Source organism: Arvicanthis niloticus, chromosome 1 (assembly GCF_011762505.2).
Source record: "Arvicanthis niloticus isolate mArvNil1 chromosome 1, mArvNil1.pat.X, whole genome shotgun sequence".
In the NCBI taxonomy this organism is placed as follows: Eukaryota; Metazoa; Chordata; class Mammalia; order Rodentia; family Muridae; genus Arvicanthis; species Arvicanthis niloticus.
Genome location: NC_047658.1, coordinates 78,748,802 through 78,765,473, shown reverse-complemented (window position 1 = coordinate 78,765,473; position 16,672 = coordinate 78,748,802). Strand labels below are relative to the sequence as shown.

At 46.2% G+C, this 16,672-nt stretch overlaps 1 protein-coding gene across 6 annotated transcripts in view; it reads left to right on the top strand.

The window, feature by feature from the left end:
* Positions 1-2,308: 2,308 nt before the first annotated feature.
* Positions 2,309-16,672, top strand: part of Irag1 (inositol 1,4,5-triphosphate receptor associated 1) — a 109,784-nt gene continuing 95,420 nt past the window's right edge. For 2 of the 6 annotated variants that reach the window (XM_076940942.1, XM_076940944.1), the window contains exon 1: positions 2,309-2,786. The gene's annotated coding sequence lies outside the window, so the exon portion shown is untranslated. The remainder of the gene's footprint in view (positions 2,787-16,672) is intronic. The other 4 variants (XM_076940948.1, XM_076940949.1, XM_076940947.1 and 1 more) reach the window with 3 other exon arrangements.

Below are 16,672 nucleotides of genomic sequence, written 5' to 3'. Positions count from 1 at the left end.
ACTTATTCCTGTGGCCCAGGACTTTAAATGCACAACCAAGTCACAGTGAATGCAGTGGTTAGTCTTTACACTTTTTTCTTTCATTTTTATTTTGTTTGTGCATATATGTGGGCATGTGCATGTCATGGTGGGCATGAAGAGGTCAGAGGTCAGAGGTCAGAGGTCAGCTTTTTGGAGTCAGTTCTCCCTTCCAATATCTGGGTCTTGGGAATTGAATTTAGATGGCCAGGCTCGCCAGCAGGAACCTTTAACCCCTGGGCCATCTTGCTGAACCCACAACTTAGATTCCTTTCCCATGGATGTTTTACTATTATTGACTTTTGTGACAGTTTTTGTATGTACACACACACACACACACACACACACACACACACACACACACATATTTGTGAATGTGGGTAACATGAATAAGTGTCTTTGTGTGTATGCAAATATACATCTACATACACTTTCCCCACCCATGTGGTAGGAGATGTTCCTTTAGATACTTCTCCATGCACTAATACATCTTAGAGCAGTGGTTCTCAACCTTCCTAATGTTGTATCCCTTCAATACAGTTCTTCATTATGTGGTGACCCCAACCATAAAATTAGTTCATTGCTACTTCATAACTGTAATTTTGCTACTGTTATGAACTGTAATGTAAATATATGATATACAGGCTGTCTGCTATGCAAACCCCACCTTGTTATGAACTGTAATGTAAATATATGATATACAGGCTGTCTGCTATGCAAACCCAGTGGGGTCGCGACCCACAGATTGAGAACACTGACCTAGCAGCTTCTCCCATTCCTACAGCAAGGGCTCCCTCGTTTGTTATGGCTACACATGTCTTCTTTTATGGCCCCCAAGTAGCGGACATTTATGTCATTCCTAATCCCTTTGCTTTTATAAACAATGCTGTGATGAGTCGTCATGCTCATCTGTCATTTCCCAAGTGTGGGAGTTGTTTATAAAATAAATTCCTAGAAGTAGAACTGGGTCACAGGGCACGGGCCTTATAACCTTGTCAGTGCTGATGTGACCTCTATAGAGTCTGCTCCAAGTGATGTTTCATAAAATGCTTGCAATTGAAGTGAGTTTTAAAAAGCCACTTGGTGACTGCTCTGTGAGTCTGGTGAAAGCTTTGGGTCACTACCAAGAGAAACATGAACCAGAACCAAGTGCTGGCTCAGAGACTCACCGAGGCCATCACTGACCCCTGGGTTTAGAGCCATGGTGGAGAGGGTGGTAAACGGCAAAGAGGAAGGAGTTGGAGATGGAGCCACCTCAGCTCACATCTAGGCCCCGACACCCAAGCTGCAGAGCACCGGAACAGTTGTTCTATTTCTTTGAGCCTCGATTTCCTTTTCAAAAGAAATATGCAATGGTTCTGTTTGATAAGACACTTGCAAGATAAGACCCTTGCTTCCAGCAAAAGTATCTGATGCTCTCTTAGGAATATAGAGGGTGTTTACTAAGAGGTTTACACACATACTAGTGTGTGCATACACTCTCAAGCATGCAAAGCCTTACGTTTAGTTTTAGCCTCTGGCTCCTGGGGGTTCCTGTAATATGCTTTAGAGCTCTCACACAGGACTAACAAGTGATGGCCTCTGTGGAGTTCTCAGGTTTAGCAAGTAAAACTACCCAGTTTCATTTCAAATGAGCAACATACAATCTTGTGGTACAAGTATGTATTTGGGGGGCATCCTTATATGGAAATAATTGCATTTCATTTGAGATTTAAATTTGAGTATCTGGTTATCTGGCCACCCCTCCAAAGGGCTTCTCTGTTGCTGTCTCTAACTGCAGAAGGGGCTGTGGGGCCCCCATGTGGTTGTGTTAGGGTTGACAGTCTGTGATCCCAGCCTTGGGTACTGTATCTGAGGATGGTGAGGATCAAACATGGGCAGGGTGTGACTTTCAGAAGAAAGTCAGCCTTCCCCACCTGAGCTGAGGTTATTTGGGGTCAGAAGCTCTTCTGTGCCTTTCTAGTACCTATAAGACCCTGACCCACAGTGTCCTGATTTTTCACTATTGTCCCACTTCAGTGATGAATAGACTGAGACTTGGCATGTTAAGACCAGAGGATTGTTAAGTGGAGGAGCTGGGAATGACCCTTGGGGCTGCTGCCAGGCCTAGACTTAGTTAATTCCCTTCACCATGCCCCGTTCTCTCTGGCAATCCCGAGGGTTTAAGATGGGAGCAGCCTCCGCCTCCAAATCCCTGGGACAGGAAACATTCCCAGCTTCTCCTGGCAGTGAGCCAGGATCTTATCTAGGCTCACATGCTTGCTGGACACTCAGGGGTGGGAGGCTGGTCTGCAGATGTCTTCTTAATCCCCCTCTGGCAAAGGCAGAGTCCAGTATCTTTAACTGGCCCCCTAGGCACCACCATTAGCTATGGGGGTGCCCCTTCAAAAGCCCAGGGTTAGGGGCTACTATTCAGGCCCAACTTTCCTTGAACCCAGAAGCTGGCTGGAAGGCTTCTCCTGCTTTTAACCCAGAGCCAGGCTGCAGGGGGCCCTGGTAGAACACTGGTTCCCAGTCCCAGCCCCTCATCCAGCCCCTCTCTGAGGAGGAGGCAGGCGGCCGGGCCTCTGCAGCCAGAGCTTTTCAGCTTGGAGCTCTGGAGCCAGATGTAACATTGACCTTAAATGGTAAAAGCTCCCCAGAGTGAAGAGAGGCTGGCCGGGGAGGAAAGGGGAATAACTCAGTTTTAGGTAAGTCATCGCTATTGCTTAGAATAACCTGCCTCTTCAGCCTGAGGGAAGCAGAGAGGCGCCTTCTCCTCCTTAAAGGTACAGGGCTCTGGGATGGGGGCACTTAACTTTAAGTTGCAGGGGAGGTGGCCTGGTTGGGTGATATTTTAGCCAAGTCTTTTTATTGTTGCTGTCTTAAGTTTTAAATAAGAACCAAAACGCTCGATCCTCACCAAATCCTGCCCCTTCTACTTGCTGTTGGAAAGTACGCACAGTTTGGGGTAAAGATGTGACTGCTCACTAAGCCCCTTACTCTTGGCTTTCCTGCAGGATCCTTTGGGACTGTAGAGAAATGCCGGAGCTGTGCAAAACAGGCAGGATGAACTTTCTTCCCTGGGGCTTCCTGCGTCTCCCCTTTGTTCCCTCTCAAGTCTGCGTGTGTGAACCCATTTGTCCATCCATCTTCATCATTGACTCTGTCCATTTCTATGCTTGACCTTCCTGACCTGCGCTCTGGTCATAGCCCCGTTTCCATCTCTGTCCTCATCTCTCTTTTTGTACCTGTCCCCTGGCCCACCACATCGTGTCCCCTTTCACAGTGCTCTCTCTTTCTGAGTGTGTGTGCATGTAAGTGTGAGTGTGTGTGTGTGTGTGTGTGTGTGTGTGTGTCTGCGCCTGTGTCTTAGCCTGCACCTCTCCAGAGGTCATTGGAAGCTGTTCCTAGAGTGAGTGGCACTCAGGCAGGCTTTCTCAAAGAGAAGGTAGCAGAGCAAGGCTCAGGAAAAGCCCAGCTGCCGGCTGCTTCCTGCGCAGTAAACAGTTGTAAAAGTTGGAGAGGCCTCATAGCCTTCGTAAACAGCAGCATGGCCCCGGGACCCCTGGCTGGCGCTCCTGCCTCCACAAGTGACAGCTGCTGCTCTTTAACACTCTTCAGGAAGCTCTCGGGTGGCATAGGAAGCAAGGCAGCCCTGAGCTTGGCTGAGCTGTATTCTGCACGGAGGGGAAGAGAGCAGCCAGGGCTGTCAGGCTGGAGCAGGAGTGAGGCAGGCCCTGGAGGAAGGGCCTCTCCCCCAACAAGAGGTGACACATGCTAGCGGGCATGTGCAGTTCCTCCTCATTTCAGCGACCTGCCTACATCACACAAGAAGGGCCAGAGCTAGGATTTCAAAGCATGCCTACATGGGTCCCCACCTGACAACTGTGAGCACCTCCAATAGCGGCCTCTGACTTTCAACTAAGTGATAATACACTTGTCACTGTAATATTTGGTTCATAATTCAGTGCATGTGTGTATGCATGTGTTGGAGATAACTGTTTGTGTTCAAGCCCATGTCTGCTCCCATGTGTGGTGGTGAGTCATTTCCTCGCACCCTTTATGACCCTCTCGGAAGGAAAACTGCTAATTGCCACAACATGAATAAGACTTTGCCCATAAATGTATTCTCTGAGCCCCAGAGAAGTTGCACAGCTGGTTTGATCTCAGTTGGCCGTCTCTAGGGGTTCTGCTTTTGACACTTCCCCCACACCCATGGCCCTTTCACCTCTGTTGGGTCCTGTTTCTGAGGATGATGGTAGGAGCACATACCCTCATGTGACATCTGAGGCTGTCACATGAAGTGTCACATGACCCCACAGCGTTGCTAGGACAGCTTTACAGGTGGGGCACTTGGGCTAGAAGGTGTGTAGCGCCACAGAGTGACCTAGTATCTTAGGTAGATTAAGAGCCAATGACTCCCAGTTCCCAGGAGGCTTCAGGGCTCTTAGTTTGGGGGAAAAAGCATTCTTGGAGTCCATAGGAGGAAACTGGATTGTTTACGTGATGAATGGGCTCCAGCCAGAAGACTGAACTCTGTAAAAACAGAGTCCACACTGTGTGTCCTGTGCCCCAAATGATGCTGGGAGCCTACTGAGTGTTTAGACCCAATCATTTTTGGATGAATGAACAGATGTAGCACGTCTAAGATTTGTCTTGGTTAAAAGGACTCGGGCTTGTTGAGCACTTGCTTCTGCTCGCCAGAATCTTGCTGTCTGGCTTAAAAGATGCTGCATGGGGAGGTGCTGTCTGTAATCCCTCCCTGCTTTTTCAACCGAGTAGCCCCCACAGGGCCACTGGGCTGGACAGCCGTCTTCAGTGTGGTTTGACAGTCTGTTTAATGCCCAGGGTCCAGGTAAAGAGACAATGACTGCCCTTGCAACTTGGGGAGCTGAGTCAGAGCAGGGGGGAGATGGGAAACCCAGTTCTGGTATAGTAAGTACAATGGAAAACTGAATTGCTGCTGTGTGCTCAGACTTGTCCCCATGGACAAGCCAGCAGTTATGCTACAACTCAGACTCGGGATGCTGTAGTTTAGAGTCACACAGCTGCTGCTACTTGTGGTGGGTTCCAGCTCAGGCTGGTTCTCTCTAGGACAGGACAAGTTCTGTAGTAGATGTCACCCTGCCTGTAGTTACTAACTCAAGTCCCAGGAGTAGTTACTAAAATGCTGCTATCTGAACAGGGGAAATCAAGAGAGAGGAAACGCAGCTGTCGTACCAGCCCTGTGGATTTGGGGCTTCAGGTGACAGCCTGGGTCTGTCTCACATGATAGACCACTGGACCTGGCATCTGAGCAGAGGTAACTCCTGCCTGTGACCTTGGGCTGTGACCTTGAACAAGCCTTGCCTTCCCTGCCTGGGACTTCTTTAGGGGAGATATAAAGCAAGTGGCAGAAAAGCTTCCCCAGCCAGTGACAGGTGCAAAAAGGTGTGCTAATACTGGGCTTGGGCACAAGATTGGACTGTTCTACATTCCAACATGGATGGGGGAGGGGCTCAAGAAGCTCCACCCCTCCCTGAGGAGCTGTTGGCAGTTAATGGTGACCTGGTGTCATTTTCTTCACTGGTGTAGACATTAAGTTGCCTATACTCTAGGAAGTAACCCCTTACCCATGCTTACAGAGGCAACCTTAGTTAACTCAGTGAGTAAAAAAATAAATAAAAATTTAAAATGGCACAGAAGATGAAGACTAATGAAAGAGAGGGGAGCAGGAATTGGGGGTGGGAATAAGAGAGAGTGTCGAGGGTGAATTTGATCACAGTGCATTGTGTATGAAATTGTCAAAACAATGTGAAACTCAACCACATGTTTTTTCAATAACTGCATGATTAAATAATATAATTAAAGCTGTTACTACAAAGGAGCTGGTCTTAACCAGCACTGGCTACTTCTTATTTTCCTTTATTTATAATTTTTATTCAGTTATTTTATTCAGTTATTTTCGTAGTCTTTGCTCCTACTAAACTTTCTTGGGGAAATATAGAAATGAGAATAGAAAAGAAATTCAGAAGTAATTATAAAGAGAAGAACCACTTCAGAAGCTCATCATTCAGAGATAAGTATTGCTAATATTATGGTAGATTTCTCTTCTTTTTTTTTTTTTTTTTTTTTTTTTTCTTTTTTCTTTCTTTTCTTTCTTTCTTTCTTTCTTTTTTTTTTTTTTTTGTAGTTTTTTTCGAGACAGGGTTTCTCTGTGTAGCCCTGGCTGTTCTGGAACTCACTCTGTAGACCAGGCTGGCCTCGAACTCAGAAATCCGCCTGCCTCTGCCTCCCAAGTGCTGGGACTAAAGGCGTGCGCCACCACTGCCCGGCTTATGGTAGATTTCTTATTTATACTTTTATCATGTAAATACTGACCAGGCCAGACTCTGCTTAGCTTCTGAGATGGTGTGATTGGGCATGTTTTGAGAAATACATCAATATGTTCCTCTCTGCCTTTCTCCTCTCCGCCCTTTTCTATCTTTTATGGCCAGGTCTTAGGTAGCCCAGACTGACCCCAAACTCAACAAGTAGCTAAAGATGATCTTGAACTTTTGATCTTATGCATGGATACCCACCACTACTCTCAGTACATGTGTCGAAGCTTATCAAACTTAGGGCTTAGTGTATTCTGGGAATCAGTTATTTTTGTCAATTTGACACAAACCTAAGGCTAACTGGGAAATTGCCTCTATCAGATTGGCCCATGGCCATGTCTGTGGGGGCATTTTCTTAATTAATGGTTGATGTGGAAGGGCCCAGTGTGGGCAGTTCCACCTCCAAGTGAGTTGAACCTGGGCTATATAAGAAAGGTAGCTGAGCAAGCCACAGGTAAGTAACATTCTTCTATGGTTTCTGCATTGAGCTCTTGCCTTGAGTTTCTGCCTTGGCTTCTCTCTCCCCATGTTGCTTTTGGTCATGGTTTTATCTCAGCAACAGAAAGCAAACTTGAACACTAGGCAAGCAGCTTCCAACCGAGCTATAGCCCAGCCCTGTAGAGTCTTTATATTGTTTTATATTTTTATAAAACTAAGACCTTGAGTGGCTTTGTAGTCTGATAGTTTTAGCTGCACATCTCACTGTGATCTTCTGTCTGCATTGTTGATTCTTCAAGCACAGTGGTTTTGCAGTGGATTCACAGTGCAGAGTCATGTTAGCTGTGGATGTTTAATCGGCCTTCCTGTTAGTGGTATTTGCAATGTGGGTTTCCCTAGAGGATTATCTGAGGGACACACATGACATGTTTGCTGTTCCATGTTTGCAGCAGTTGTAGTTCTCAGAGGTGGATATGTGCTGTGTGGCCTGATGTCTGTCACTGGGCCACTGGGCAGCTTTACATACAGGGAATCACACAGACCTACTTCTGGGTCCCCTTGGTTTTTTGTACCCAAGGAAGGATTCTGTGTTTGAAGATCAGTGTCTGGGAATGAGAATTGTTAAAACCGGGACAGGCCTGGGCAGATCGGGAAATGCTCACCCTCATTTGAGTCCAGTGTGACTTCAACAGCTTTCTTACACTTCCTTGTCTCTCTTCTTGGTAAAACGAGAGCAGGTCTTGGTGCAGAATCTTTGGTGGGCAATAGCTGGAGTGTAGTAACTGTTTTGATTGTGTTTATAGCTCACAATTTGTGTTAATTGGTGCTGACTTTGCACTTTAGATAGAACATAGAGCATCCCTTTTAAATAAATGCTATGATGGTTGCTGGCATGCACTGAAAGCCTGCTGTGTGCTGGGTGATTGCCAGTGCTTCACAGAGGTGGTTCATGAAGCTATCATGGCAACCCTAACAGGCAGCTGCCATTGTGCTCTTCAGCATCCAGATGAGGTGCAGAGAGGGAAGGACAAGGAACTTACCCAACAACATGAATTCAGTAAGTAGTAGAGCCCAGGTTTCCACCTTGATTCATTGCTCATAAATGGAAGGATATTAAGTTAACAGATGGTTAGGCAGAGCAAGACTGATGGGGTCATGTGCAAAGACCCAGTTAGCCAATAGCCTGTGGAACAACAGGTAACAGAGCTAGTGTTGGGGACGCTCAACCCCATGAGGGATGCGCCTGCTCACTGGTCACAGCCTGCAGTATGTGTGTGTGGATGCAGTTCCTAGAGTGGCCTCCCTTTTGGAGGGACACACAGGCCATAGCCACTTCTCTTGCTGACACATTAAGCAGAGGCAGTCAGGTTGCCTTGTGCCCTTAGGCAAAAGGCCTTACCTTTCTCTTCTCCCTTCTCATTCTATAATTTTGTCAGTAGGATGTGCAAAGGGTCACTATGAAGAGGAAACGGTATTTCTCTCAACCATTGCACATGTAAAGCCCAGGTCTGAGGAAAGGGCTCAGAGGTAAAGCACTTGCAGTAAAAGTGTGAGAATTTGAGTTCAGATCCTCAGTTAGGATATAATCCATCTTGTTGGAAAACACGACCTCAGGAGCAGCTTGAGACTGTGGCAGGATGAGCTGCCTGCTCACTGGGCAGATCAGGAAACAAAGGAAGGAGGAATCTGGTGTTCAGTTGGCTCTCTCCTTTCTCCCTTGTATTCAGTCCAGGACCTAGTCCATAGGTGGTGCTGCCCATATTTGGAGTGGATCTTCTCTCTGGAAATGTCCTCACAGACATACCCAGGAGTGTGTCTCACCGATGCCCTAGGTGTTTCTGAACCCAATCAAGTTGACAATCAAGAACAATTGTTACCAAGATAGACATTATGGTGATCATGACTGTGACCTTTTAACATATGGACACATGTCACCACTGGGAGATAGTTATGAAAATTAAGGAAGTTTGCTTTTATTTTAAAAATAAAAACAGAAAACAATTTCCAAGTTTTTTTCCCTATGTTCTGTTGGGCTATCTTGTATCTTTGTTTATTTGTTTGTTTGTTTGTTTGTTTTTTGTGCTTATTTTGGAGACAAGATCTTGTTATGTTGCCCAGGTTGGCCTTGAACTCATCATCCTGTTGCCTAATCACCCAAATGGTGGGATTGCCTGTATGCACCAGACCCGTAGGTCTGGCATGTCTCGTCTTTCATGGGTGGGCCAACTGTACAATGAGGGCCATTGTTCTAGGACACAGGCCCAGCCTGCCCAGGCTCTGGTGACTCCTAGTCTCTAGGTTTTCAGAAGAAAGATCTTGAATGTCCCAGCATGAGATCAGCAGGAATAGTGGTAAGGTCAAGGAACAGTAGTTATGGTTATATCAATGGTTCTCAATCTTTGGGTCCTGACACCTCTGGGGGGATTGAACACCCCTTTCATAGTGTTTACATATCAAATATCTTGCATATCAGATATTTACATTGTGATTTATAATAGTAGCAAAATTACAGTTATGAAGTAGCAGCAAAATAATTTTATGGTTGAGGGTCACTACAACATGAAGAACTGTATTAAAGGGTTGCAGAATTAGAAAGGTTGAGAACCACTGTCTTATATGCAGGGTTTCCTCAAGAAGGAGAAACGGCTAAAATCAACAGTATCTTCAAAAGAAGTTTTGACTTGTTAACTTGGAGTGACGTTTCTAATGTGGGGTGGCCTTTCTGCCCCATTGTACACACAGAGAATGGTACCCATCACATGTGGGAGTTTTACTTTTACCCACTGGACAGATGTCTTACTTCTTCTCTCTTGGCCCTGTGTGGCCAGCATATACAGTACAGGTTTGGCCATCTAGGACTTTCCCTGACTCGGAGGCAGATTATTTCTTAGTTCTGCTGGGCCCAACAGAAGAAAACAGGTATGGGAGGTGTTGTGTTTCAGGGATTTCATGTCTTAGACCCAGAGATGCTTGGCAAATTGTCCCTAGATCAGCATTTCTACAGTTTGGAAGGCACCAAAGTCATTTATGTATACAAAGCACCTTTTCAGAGTTCAGAGAGGAAGAATCCATTTGATGAAGTCTATAGTGATGTGGTGTGTGTGTGTGTGTGTGTGTGTGTGTGTGTGTGTGATGACAAGAACAACAACAACATGGTTGTTTTTGTTATTATTACTATAATAGCCATCATTTATTGAGTATTAGCTAAATACTGTGTCTGGTGCATTATCTATATTATTTTTGCTCTCTGTGAGGTAGTTAATAGTGTTTTCTCCTTCCTTTTTAAGAAAATCGAGCCAGGATCACACAAGGGGAAAGTATCAGTGCCAACGCTACATCGCCCTTGCTTGCCAAGTGCACACAGCACATCGAGGGATAGAAATTCTAATCCCTGCAGTTGGGAGGCAGAGGCAGAGGCAGGCAGATCTCTATGAGTTTGAGGCCAGCCTGGGCTACGTAGTGATTTCCAAGCTAACTCCAAAGTAAGACCTTGTCTAGAGAGAGAAAGCAGGGGCAACAAGTAGCGAGAGCAAGGGGAGGTGGGATTCACACTCGGGAGTTGACCAGGCCAGGAGGGAAGTTGAGGTTGAGTTAGTAAGATGTCAAAAAGGTTAGCCTAGGGTGCTGGAGAGATGGCTCAGGGGTTAAGAGCATTTGCTGCTCTTGGAAAAGGCATGGATTCCCCCCCACCCCACCCCCAGTACTCTAATGGCAACTCACAACCATTTGTAACTCCAGTTCCAGGGGATCCAACACTCTTCTGGTCTTCCTTGGCACTGCATACATATGGTGCGCCTGCATACCTGCTGACAAAACACTCAGACCCATAGTAAGAAACATTAAAAAAAAAAAAAAGTCTGCTCCTTGTGGGTTTCCAGAGATGTATAAGGAATGGTAGTATTGTGGCAGGGTTTTCATGGATCCATGGCAGGCAGAGTCTGTGTGGATGAGAGGACCCTCCAAGGTTTGAAGACAGTGACAGTTGGTCAATACCCACTCCTGGTGTGCTATGTCCTGAGAAGAAAGGGAGCTAATATACAAGGGTGATCCCTGCTTCTGAGCCTGGCTCACGCTGTGCCTGTGGGCAAACTGTCTTGTTTTTCCAGGGGCTCGATTCCTCACCATAAACTGTTTATTCTGTAAGGTCTAGGGATATACCCGACAGTTGCATGATTAAGGCCATCCCAGGGCAATAATTGTGACTGACACTGTGTGGGTGACAAGGAGGGGCCTTGCAGCTGTGTTTAAGAGCCAGCTGTTATGGCTCACTCTCTGAAAGGCCCTGCGGTGCCCCTGGGGACAGCTGGGCTGGCATCAGTCTGTGCTTAAGGAAACATTTACGGTTGGAGGAATGCCTGTTTCTCATCATTTTGTTAACAAGACGCTTGATTCATGCTTCGGTTTAGACATTCACCTCTCAGATCAGAGCTGATGGTCTTGTTTTCATCCTTAGCAGAGCTGTGATAGCCTAGTCCCTTTCCTCAGGCTATGGGTTCGGTTGTTCCAGGCTCTCTGGCTTTGGGAGGAGGAGAGTACTCATAGACCCTGGAGTTCAGTTCCTGGGAAGGGATGGACCTAGTAGATATCAGAATTGGGACAAGTCCAGCAAACCTTGGGCGCATCTTCAAAGTTCCCAAAGTGGAGGAGAATTATCGAACTCAAGAAGACCCAGGAGACTGTGCAGCCAACACCCACACACCCAGCACTCATTTCGATGCTTTCCTAGATCCTCCCAATGACCATAGAACCTCTACCTGTGTGGCTTTTCAGGTATCCTCCAGAGTTCATTTTTAGCCATGATTAAGTGGCATAACCAGGCTCACTGCCACCTGCCCTGTCCCCAGGTCCTCATTAGCATCTTGTGGACCCCAGGAACTTTTGTCTTCATGTCTCCTTCAGGAGAATATTTACAGACTAGGAATGCTGCTCAGTTGGTTGAATATTTGTTTAGCATGCACGGAGCCCTGTGATCCGTGCCATAAAACTGGGAGTGATGGCCCACATCTGGAATCCCAGCACTCAAGAGGTGGAGGAGGGGGTTCAGGAGTCTAAGGTCATCCTTGGCTAAAGAGACTAAATAATAAACCCAAACTTAAAGTGTTATTTTCTAGGCTGGTGGGAAGATAAACATATCTACTGAAACATTCTTTGACCTAAAAGTCCATTTTCCCTTCTGATTTTGGAATCCAAGCACTTTTGTGGGTTCTTGGCCCTGGTCCCTCTGTGTCTGATGGAGAAGTTAGTGCTATCCATGTTACCTGGTTACCTTGAATACATCTGGAGACTGTAGTGCCAGCATCACCTGGAATTGAGGGACAGCTGCAGAATCCTGAGGGCTGCCACACACGCACAACTTCACACTCTGAACCTTTACCAGGCCCTGGCCATAGTCTATAAATCTATCCTCTGGCACACTGAGAATGGCTGGATTCCAGAAAACAGTTTCCCTCCAGGATGAACTCTTGGGAGGTGTCTTAGTCAGTAAAGTGCTTGCTTTGTAAACATGAGGATCTAAGTTGGATCCCCAGAGCCTACAAAAAGCTAGGTGTGGCAGTATGTGCTTGTAACACTAGCACCAGGAGGGAAGACATTGGTCTCATTGGATAGTCAACCTAGGCCTACTTGGTCAGTCCCAACAAGAGATCTTGTCCCAAACGAAGAAAAAAGCAAGGTGAATGCCTCCTGACCTCTGAACTTAACATACACATGCACACATGTGCATACACACAGGCACACACAGTCCAATATGGAAGGTGTATCCAGCATTCAAAAGCCATGGAAATGTCAACATTCCTGGATGACCCTGTGCACCCTCTTCCTCTATGCCCTCCCCCAGGGACAAGTGAGACAAAGGGTCATTAATTCCCTTTGGGTTACTGCTCCTGGTTTCCTTCTGAGGCACCAGTGTTCTGGAGCCATCTCTACAGGAAGCCAGCCCTCAGCCAAAGGGTGACACAGATCTATGTACAACCCTAAGTGACAATTTTTTTTTTTTTTTTTTTTTTTTTTTCGAGACAGGGTTTCTCTGTGTAGCCCTGGCTGTCCTGGAACTCACTCTGTAGACCAGGCTGGCCTCGAACTCAGAAATCCGCCTGCCTCTGCCTCCCAAGTGCTGGGATTAAAGGCGTGAGCCACCACTGCCCAGCCTAAGTGACTATTCTTAAAGACACCCTCCTCTCCCACTGCCAGATACCATCTAATCCAAAAGGCCTGAGGGCACCCTAGACTTATGTTTTACAGGGGGCACTTGGCCTAGAAAAAAAATGGCTTGACCAAATAAGGCTGGAAGATGGTAAATTCTGTCATACTGTTCTGAAGATTTATCTTGTGCATTTGTGCCATGCAGGGCCAAAGCCTATCGTGCCAAGATCCCCAGATGGAGTGGCATGTGAACTTTCCAGAGCTCTTACCTTCACTTAGACATGCTTGGGAACCGCTAGGCTGGTGTTTGTGCTTGATTGGATGTAGGTTAGATTGCCAAAGAACTACAGGAGCCTCAGCTCTTGCAGAACCGCCAATGAAGGCCATCTCATCCCCAAAGCTCCTGCTTGGAAGGCAAATGGTGGGTGGGAATAGGGAAAATGGGCTCTGAGCGCTTGTGGTCCCCCGTAGGCTCCCGTCACCTGTGACTCTGGAAGCATCATGGTACTTCATGGAGCCCCAGCTTCCTTGTTCGAAATGGCATCTGCTCATAGGAAGCTTCGATGTCTCAAGGCCTGTGGCAGGCCTCCTGTGAACAGGGAAGGTTGGCACTGTGTCCTGTCGTCTCTTGCCTGTCTTATTTTTTGTTATCTCCTGTCCACATGTGGATGTGGAAGCCCCCAGTACACAGGCCAGCATGGCTCTATCACTTTGGTTTGGAGGTCACTAGGATTCCTTAGTCCAAGAGCTGATTTCTCCTTGAAAATGGAAGGTGTATTCCCGTGACCAACAAAAGGTCAAGGAGGAAATCCATAGTGCTTTGGCTGAGCTGTGGGTTGTGTTAGGGTCACCTTGGTGGAAAGATGAGAAGAGACCACCCAGCTAGGATTCTATACAGTAGTGGAATACCCAGGAAAGATACACATTATTCTCCAGGGAATGGGCAGAATCTGTCCCAGGAGAAAAGGCAGATTAGAAATGAGATGCCATCCAGGCCTAGTGGTGTAAGCATGTGACCTTAGCTATTAGGGAGGCTGAGAATTGTGAATCCAGGGCCAGCCTGGGCAACTTAGTGAGGCTTAAAATTAAAATGTTGTAAATGTGCCAGGGATATAGTTTGGTGGGCTAGCATGTCCAGGGTTTCTGATTCTATCTTCAGTAGTGCAAGATAAAATTTAAAATTTTTAGTTTTGTGGCAGTGTTCATAGAAGGCTGGCCAGGCCTGACCCATCACCCGGCAGGGGCTGTATCTAAACAATGGTGATCCAATTTCAGAACCTATTTCACAAAGGCCTATTTCAAAATGACCTTCGACAGAGAGACAGATGAACAGAGGGCCCTGTGGTGGTGTGGAAAGGGCTGGGTTGCAGTGTTAGTCTTGGCTGAACCTTTATGGCCATGTGGCCTTGCCAAGTCCCTTCTGCACCTATAGGACAGACCTAACACTATCTGCCTGAGGGTATTATTGTATGCATATTTTAAGCAGTAAACGGGACATGGCTTATGCAATAGAAAGGTTCCAAACAGAAAGAGATTAAAACAGTCCCCTTCAAGGAGCCATAAGGACAGGGAAACCATGATGAAATCCCACTAAGGAACCTTGGCCTCTCATCTTATGACATCATCTAAACAAAGACTACTTGTGTTGTAAGGAGGAGAGGTAATGAGATGAAGTCACATGGCTCGGAAGTTCCACTTTTAGGCATTTACATAAAACACCTAAAAATAGGTGTTCCAACAAAAGTGTGTATACTAATATTTACAGCAGTGCTATTTCCAGTAGCTGAAAGGCAGAAGTAATCCACATGTCTATGAACTGGTAAATGAATAAACAGAATAGGAGATAGCTATGCAATGGGATATTAGTCAGCTATAGAAAGAAATGAGGTTCTGATAAATGCCACAACACAGATAAGCTTCCAAATGACACAAATTCCCACACTGTATGTTTCTAGAACAGATAAAACTGTATATGGAGAAAGCAAATTAGAGCTGCCTCCCAACTCCCAGAATATATCTCTTAAAGAAGTTCAGCCCCTGTAGGAGTGTGATTTCACTCTCAAACATTCATTCTTAGGAATTAAGAGACAGAGAACCACCCACAGCAGTTCTACAAGGGACCATATATTTTTTAAAACTTATTTCATTCTTATCACTATTATTGTTATTATTACTATCATTATCATTTCTATTAAGAGTCTTATGGAGCTCAGGCTGGTCTGAGATTCCTTATGTAGCCAAGGCTGGCCTTGAACTCTTCTTGTCTGTACCTTCAAAGTGCTAGGAGTTTCCCAGGTGGGTGTTTCTGCTCTCCTAAGCCATGTGCCAGGTTAAAGATCTCCAATTCAGTATCAAGTGGAAGGCACAACTTGGGAATTTCCTACTTGGGAGACAGCTCAGCCAGTGCAGGGCAGAGAGGGACCAAGCAAAAGGGGAATGAACCAGGAGAGCCTAGGGCAGCCAGGATAGAAGTTAGGATCTGACAAAGGCATGCTGGGAAAACAGGGGTGTTTTAGAAATAGCGACATCATTCCTGAGGGACTGGCCTAGCTAAGGATGGAAGGCAATTTTAGATGCTCTGACAACTATTTTTGGAGATAGAATCACATTAGTTTACTGCTGCTTTAAATGGTGGACATTTAGGGAGCCCTGAAGGAGCTCAAAGGCTGCTCTCCACCCAGCATTGGTGTAGCATGCTTGGAATCTGCAGGCTCTTCCAACCCAAAATTGCTTCCTGTTTCTCTGTGGTACCCAGCATTGGAAACAACACTAACTTCTCCAATCTGCCATCTTGGGAAATGACAAGGCCATTTTAGGCACACCTGGCAGCTTGGGTTCTGGCTAAGCCTAGAGTTTGGGGGGTGGGAGGAAGAGATCAGAACAAAAACATCCAGAAACTTCTCTGGCCTTCTCTCGGCTGAGTTGTGAGGAAGCTAACACAGTGTGGAGATCACAGCTACCCTTCCTGATGAGCTTAATTTCTTTTTCAGGCAATCCATCAGCAGCAGGAGAGCCTTAAGCGAGGGGATCACTGCAACATGCTATCCTCATTGTGATGGACACACTGGGAGGGGGTGAACAGGGAGGTGGTCAGAACATCTCTGGGAAGTTCTCAGCTGAAATCCCAGAGGAATGGCCCTGTGAGCTCAGAATAGCTCACAGTCCTGTTTCCCCAAGTCTCTCCCTACTGATGATGACAAAACAGGTCTGGGAATCTCTGACTATGGAGTAAATCCTGCCTGTTTGACTTCAAGAAGTGAAATGCAAGACCCAGTCTCCATTTGTGCTGTGCTCATAAAGCGCATCTTTGTGAATGCCTTTGCTGACAGAATTCCAAGTTTATCCCATGAGGAATGGTACATACCCAGCCCCTGCCCCCAAAAGTCCTATTTTGAAACTGATATATATGTGTATGAGTGACTGTGTGTGTATGTGTGCATGTGTGTACATGTGTGTGCATGTATGTGAGTGTGCATGTGTGTGCATTTGTGTGTGAGTGCACACGTGTGCATGTGTGTGCATTTGTGTGTATGAGTAGTACATACATGTGTATGTGCAAATGTGTGTGCATGCATGTGGGTGTGTGTTATGTGTGCATGTGTGTGCATTTTTATGTATGCATTTATGTGAGTGCATGTGTGTGCATTTGTGTGTAAGTGCATGTGTGTGTGCATTTGTGTGTACAAGTGAGTGCATGCATGCGTGTGTGTATGAGAGTGTGTATATGTTATGTG